The following is a 7,599-nucleotide window of genomic DNA, read 5'->3' as shown; positions in this document are numbered from 1 at the left end:
AGTGGTAAGCATATGACAATTTCTAATATTAAAGGTATCTTCAAGGCATCTAGATTGTTCAAATTATTTCCCTAGGAGACAATGATTAGAATGCTACAGAAATTCTATGTGACCAGGAATTGTGATGATTTGTTTGTAGAAGATTACTTAGGAAATGTGGTTCACTCCTAAAGTATTTTAAACATTTGATAAACCATTCTTTGCTTGTGTTTCCAGTCATTAGATAATATTTTACCATTATCTGTATTTTTCAAGTGTCTTTCCTGACTGAAACCTTTGTTTCAGTTGCTGCTTTGTAGGGACATCATTGAAATCATGGAAAATACATAGAGAGTTAAGGCTATAGGACTGCATTCCCAGGAAAATATGGGTGCTTTTAGGACTGGCACTTATTAATAGGATATGGAAGAGAAGTCAGAGTTAATCCTATTCTTCCCTTTCTTTAGATCATACAGTGGGATTTTTCTTTCATTTTATTTTGCAGTCATACCTTTTTTTAAATTTGGTTTTACACTTTTGGTTGTTCATTGTTGTAGATACTTGTGCCATTCAAGAACACTGCTGTTTGGTTGGGGGGGTAGATATTTTGTCAGTGTATTTAACTGTGAATTAGAATTTATTTTTCAAGTAAACATTTATTGAACAAATTTAGAGTATTGTTTTGGTGCCAGGATAGAACCATAAAATCATGCAAATGTACTTAAGAGTCAGTGTCCACCAAATAGTTTTGAAGAACTAGAGATTTGGTGATTTAGAGACTATTTGGGGAAATTTAGAAATTTCCTAAGCTAGGTATGGAGAATCCAGTTTATCATTGTACATGTATATTGAATGTATTAATACTGTCATTTTTTTGAGGTTAGGAAGTAATTTCCAGAAATGCTGTTGTTTATGAATATATAGGAGTTTAAGTTGGGTATCTTGAAAGTTTATTCAGTGCAGGGAGGCTTCATATTTTTACACTCCAAATTAATCTGTGGCTTGTGATTATTTTAGAGCAGAGAATTTAATATTTACTCTTTGTAATCGAATTTCTTTGAATACTTTTGTGTCATTTTCCTCCAAACTTCACCAGATCTCACAGATTATTTTGTGCAATTTAGAAAAGTACTTCTATTAGAAAATGAATTCACTTTATACAACTTCCGTGACTATTTAATACTGGGTTGCTTTTGTTGTTTTGTTACCATAAAACATGGCAAAGTTAATGATTTGGATAATTAAACAAAAATGAATAAAGTAAGATAAAGTAGTATTAATGGGTGTTTTTTGGTACCAGTTTTATCATGAAGGGCCTCATACCTCTTCAGTTTTTCAGAGTTCTGTTAATTTCATTTATGTGTCTTGAGGTACAGTATTTTATGTTTAGAAATAGACAAACTTCACAAATTTATTTATAGCATTTATGTTATTAAATACTGTAGAAAATGTTTTTACAAGACTACGTTTCAGTTAATTCCTAACTGATTTTTTATTAGACAGAAGCCCAATCTAGAAAGTAACTGAAGAAAGGATTAAAATTGTTTCCTTTTAAGATAAAAAGAGCTTAATTTAAAACCATTTTCCTCTTTTTTATGGAGCTACATTATTATTTTTGTTCTACATTAGCTAGTTTGTTATACTGTAAAATTACAACATGGAGGATGTATAGTAATATAGTTATTCAGAGTACTTTCAAGCAAAAACAAATAGCTTATTCATCTTAAAATTTATATTTTCTTAGGATTAAGTTTTATTAGATTTTACAGATAAGTCAATATTAAAATAATGCTTTTTCCTACTCTAAAACACTTGTATGAATTTAAGTTAGTAGAAGCTGTTATTTTATGAATGTTGGCGATAGACTATTGATTCAAAATTTGGGAAGTAGTAGCACATTTACATTTTTAGATTAAAATATTTCAAAGTTGAGGATTGCTAAGCTTTACTTTTTAAATTCATTTTTTAAAAATTTTTCTCAGAAACATACTTGATAATTTTTTTAAGTTTATTTTGAGAGAGAGCACTTGTGCATGCTCAAGCAGGGAAGGGATAGAGAAAGAGGGAAAGAGAGGATCCCAAGCAGCCTCCATGATATCAGCATAGAGCCCTGTGTGGGGCTCGATTCCATGAACCATGAGATCATGACCTGAGCTGAGATCCAGTCAGATGTTTAACTGACTGCACCCCTAAATTCATTTGTAATTTTGCTTTACTCCTATAAATTAAAAAATGTTATTTTTTGAACTCATGTAAAATTTTATAAGAATAGAAAAAGTGTTCTTTAGAAATGATAATTGATTTGGTTTTTAAAAAATATTCACGTATGCATTATTCAAATATGTGTGTGTATTCAATTTTTTTTAAACATTTATTCATTTTTGAGAGTGAGAGAGAGCATGAGTGGGGAAGGGGCAGAGAGAGACGGAGACAAAGAATCTGAAGGGCCTCCAGGCTCCAAGCTGTCAGCACAGAGCCTGATGTGGGGCTCAAACTCACAGACCACGAGATTGTGACCTGAGCTGAAGTGGGACGCTCAACCTGCTGAGCCACCCGGATGCCCCCCTTTTATTTTTTTTAAGTTTATTTCTTTTGAGCGTGGCGGAGGGGCAGAAAGAGGTGGGGGGACAGAGAGAATCTCAAGCAGGTTCCATGCTGTCAGTGCGAAGCCCGATGTGGAGCTCGAACTCTTCATGAACTGTGACATCATGACCTAAGCTGAAATCAAGAGTTGGACACTTAACAGCTGAGCCACCCGGACACCCCTATAACTTTTTCTGACTTTTATATATGTATTTAACTCTGCTATTGCTTAAAAACTTCTTTTGTTCTAGTTGTGTACGCTCAGGGGAAATTATTTTTGTTTTGTATATTGAGTATTTTGAGTTACTTTTTCACAGTAAAACATTATAAATATAGTTTGCTAAAATCTCAATGAGTATGTTTTAAAAGGGCAATATAGCATTAACAGAATCATGCCTTGTGCATATAGTGATGAAAAATTGAATTCACTTTAACATTTCCTTTAACCAAAATTAGTCCTTACTCAGACACTCGGCACAATTTTTTTTCTCTTTAAAGGTATTTCTAATTCTCAAAACAGTTTTTAATTTTTCATTTTTTTTCACTTTTGAAGGAATGCTGGAGTTTTAAAAATTGTAAATCTTTTTATTTGGCCTATAATTTGGATATATTTCTCAACTTTTTAAGAGTCTCCCGCATTATATTTATTTTCTACATTTGACTTCTAGAATTTTTCTTAGGTTATATCATGATAGCCATACTAAGAGTATTTAAGATTCTTATAGAAGTTCCCCTTTGATGATACATTAACATCTTATGTAATGGTTTTAATGTATTTTCTTAGTTTTCTCATAATTTTTCATTAATCACAAAGTGATCAGTTATTGACTAATGTTATAATGCTATTTCATAATATATTTGTCTCTGTGTCCTTGAACATATTGATAATCTCTGAAAATCTTCTCCTTAGTACTAAAACCTTATCTTTTATAATCTTGTTACAGTCTTCTATATGGTACATTCATTCATCAAACTGTGTTAGATATAGGAGATACAAAAATGAGTCAAATTCTGGTTTTTTTTTTTTTAAATTTTTTTTTTAATGTTTATTTATTTTTGAGACAGAGAGAGACAGAGCATGAACGGGGGAGGGGCAGAGAGAGAGGGAGACACAGAATCGGAAACAGGCTCCAGGCTCTGAGCCGTCAGCCCAGAGCCCGATGCGGGGCTCGAACTCACGGACCGCGAGATCGTGACCTGGCTGAAGTCGGACGCTTAACTGACTGCGCCACCCAGGCGCCCCTCAAATTCTGGTTTTTAAGATACTTACATTATAGTGGTGGAAGCACATTAGTAATTATAACAAAGAATGGTACATGGTATGTAATAAAGGTATATAATAAGGTGCTTTAGGACCACAGAAGACCGTGCACTTTACTTCCTGGGATTGGGGGACCAGTTGGAAAAAGACTTTAAAAATATGACCTGTGATGGGGCGCTTGGGTGGCTTAGTAGGTTAAGCATCCAACTTCAGCTCTGGTCATGATCTCACAGTTCCTGGGTTTGAGCCCCACGTCAGGCTCTGTGCTGACAGCTCAGAGCCTGGAGCCTGCTTCAGATTCTGTGTCTCCTCTCTCTGCTCCTCCTTTGCTTGTGCTCTCTCTCTCAGAAATAAATATACACTAAGACAATTTTAAAAAATGACCTGTGAGCCTGATTCTTCAAAGATATGCTAGGGAACTTAGACCTACAAGGAAGGAAATTAGAGGCCACATGGTACAGCCACGCACAACTGACTCAGTACAATCACCCTATTTTATTTTGATCGCCAAGGCCTGAGGGGAGTTGGGAATATAGAAAGTGACTACTCATGGGTGTGGAGTTTCTCTTTGGGGCTCTGAAAATGTTCAGAAGTTAAATGGTGACAGTAGTTACACAATTCTTTAAATATACTAAAACTTATTGATCTGTACACTTGAACAAGGTGAATTTTATGACCCCTGAATATTTCCGTAAAGCTTCTTAAAAATTACATGTATGAAGCTTATGCATAGCTTATGAATTCAGTAAGCTATTCCTTGAGACTGTTTAGAGAAGAACAGAGAAATGTAATGAAATTCTGATATCTAGTTTAGGGATTTCAAAATTAAAGGGAATAAAATCTCAAACCTCAAGAACCAAAAAATAAATGAAAAAGGAGATCGCTAGGGTGGGGAGAATGGCATCCTTAGTCTAGATCATTCTATGCATGTCATTATTAGCTATTGGTCATAATAATAGCTATTACTAGCTATTAGCATTTTTAAACCTTTGTTATTTAAAAAAGTTTTTTTAATGTTTAGTTTTGAGAGGGAGCAGGAGACAGAGTGCAGGTGGGGGAGTGGTAGAGAAAGAGGGAGACAGAATCTGAAGCAGGCACCAGGCTCTGAGCTGTCAGCGTAGAACCGGATGTGGGGCTTGAATTCATGGACTGTAAGATCATGACCTGAGCCAAAGTTGGACACCTAACTGACTGAGCCACCTAGGCACCCCTAAACCTTGTTATTTTCTTAAAAAATGTTTTTAATGTTTATGTTAGACATCGTGTGAGCGGGAGAGGGCAGAGAGATAGCGAGGCACAGAATCTGAAGCAGGCTCCAGGCTTTGAGCCTCTGTGCTGACAGCTCAGAGCCTGACACCGGGCTCAAACTAACAAACCGTGAAATCATGACCCGAGCCCAAGTTGGTTGCTTAACCGACTGAGCCACCTTAGGCACCCCTAAACCTTGTTATTTTTAAGTGTAGACCTAAAAGTGTACAAAACCAAGATATATAGCTACAGGCTTTCTGATAAAACACCTGTGTAACTGCTACACAGTGCAAAAATGGATCATTACCAGGACTCCAGAAGCTCTTTTCCTGTCCTCTCAAATATTTATGCCCTCCTCTCCAAAGGAACTACTACCCTGACTTTTGTGGCACTATGTTCCTTTTTTTGTGTCTTTAAAGTAGTTTTACCACCTAATTTTGCCAACAACCAAGAAATAATGCTTTTTTCTTTTAATGGTTATATATGGAACTGATAGTATGCTTTTTTTTTTTTAATTTAAGTTTTTACCTGAGCCAAAACCAAGAGTTAGACACTTAACTGAGCCACCCAGGCACTCCAGTAGTATGTTTTTGTTTCTTTTTGCACAATTTTTAAGTATGAGATTTATCCATTTTTTTGGTGTGTGTAGTTACGGTTCATTTATTTTAATTTCTTAAAATTATGTATTTATGTATTTATTTATAACATAAGCAAAAAGGGGAGGGGTGGAGAGAGAGAGAATCCCAAGCAGGCTCTGTGCTGTCAGTTCAGAGCCCTATGTGGGCTTGAACTTATGAACCATGAGATCATGATCTGAGCTGAAACTGAGTCAGACACTTAACCAATTGAGCCACACAGGCACCCCATTCGTTTTCATTTCTGAATAAATAATTTTTCTTGTAGGGTATAAATTTATTCATTCTACTCTTGACAATTTTTCTAGTTTTCAACTATTGCAAATAATAAGGGAAATAACTGCGTGCCATTTCATGAACATGTATGTGCATTTCTGTTGGATGTGTCTGGGTTTCATTGCTGGAATTGTTGGGTCATTGTACACTAGAGGTAGAGAATAGAGGTAGGATGAAACCCTCTGGATGGGTAAGTCTCTTCATCTGGTTGAGTGTTACTTCTGTGGAGGATGCCTATGGTAAGCATTGAGATGAATCACCAAGATTGATATGCCAAGATTCACATGGTCATTACCACTGGCTCATCCAAATGCCTCTTCTGCAGGTTTCCTTATCTTTGTCTTCCATACTTGTACCTTCTGAGCCCCAGCCAACCAACTTAACCAGTTACCACTGTGTGGCAGTCTATATGTGGTTACCTTAGGTTTCTTCCATTTCCATTCAGAAAGGATGTAGGGTGTGCCCAAAGGGAAAGTTTCTTAGCATCGTTCCTTCAGGGATGTCCCTGAATGGGCATGTAGTCAGGCAGTAGTGCATGCTGGCTTGCAATGGCATACTGTGTTGACCAATTTATGGATCATACTTGATTGTTAAAATATCCTCTGTCAGCTGGTCATAGGAAACCTTCCTGGGAAGACCAAAATATGATTTTTGAATGTTAAAACACCCTTGCATTTCTGTGATGTCTCATGTAGGCATGTTATGCAATCTTTTTAATGTCTTGCTATATTTGGTGCTAGTGTTATTAAAGGAATTTTGTTTATAAGGAATATTGGTCTATAGTTCTTTTTTCCCCACTTTGTTATGTCTTCTCTGGATTTGGTATCAGGGGAACAGAATGAGTTGGGAAAGGTCTCCTCTATCATCTGAAAATTTTTATGTAGGGTTATATTTCTCCTTTGAAAGAAATTCCATTTTTTCCCCATGGTTCTTCCATTTTCTGTTTCATTTCTGCTTTGACTTTTACTGTGTTTGATTTGCTTTTTCTAGCTTCTTAAAGTAGCTATTATTTTTAGATCTTTGTCTTTTGTAATAGAAGTGCTTAATGCCAGAAACTGCTTTAAAGTTTATATGTTGAGAGAGAGAGAGAGAGTGAGAGAGAGGACGAAGAGTAGGGAAGGGGTGGAGATAGAGGGAGAGAGAGAATCCCAAGCAGGCTCCGTACTGTTAGCACAGAGCCTGATGCAGCCTCAAACCCATGAACCGTGAGATCATGACCTGAGGCAGAACCAAGCATCAGCCACTTAACTAATTGGGCCACCCAGGCACCCACAGAAACAACTTTTTAAGTGTTCTTCAGGTGCAGCCCATATATTTTGAAGTGTGTCCATTTTTTAGGTTATTTTTTAATGCCCCTTTATTTATATTAATTTGGATCCAATAACAGTGATTTTCTCAGCTTTTGTTTTCCTCTGAATATCTTTAACTTTAGGCATATTTTCATATCATATGATAAGCTCTTTTTTGATAAGCTCTTTTCAGATGTACAATTCAGTGTTTGGTATTTGTCACAAGTTGTGCAACTATCCCCATTAAAAACTTTTACAACATCTTATTCAATATTCCTACATACATTTACTGTTAATTCCCATATCCTTTTCTACCCCCACTCCCTGT

Source organism: Prionailurus bengalensis, chromosome A3 (genome assembly GCF_016509475.1).
Source record: "Prionailurus bengalensis isolate Pbe53 chromosome A3, Fcat_Pben_1.1_paternal_pri, whole genome shotgun sequence".
Taxonomy (NCBI): Eukaryota; Metazoa; Chordata; class Mammalia; order Carnivora; family Felidae; genus Prionailurus; species Prionailurus bengalensis.
The sequence above is the reverse complement of the archived record's forward strand: the minus strand, read 5'-3'. Positions refer to the sequence as shown.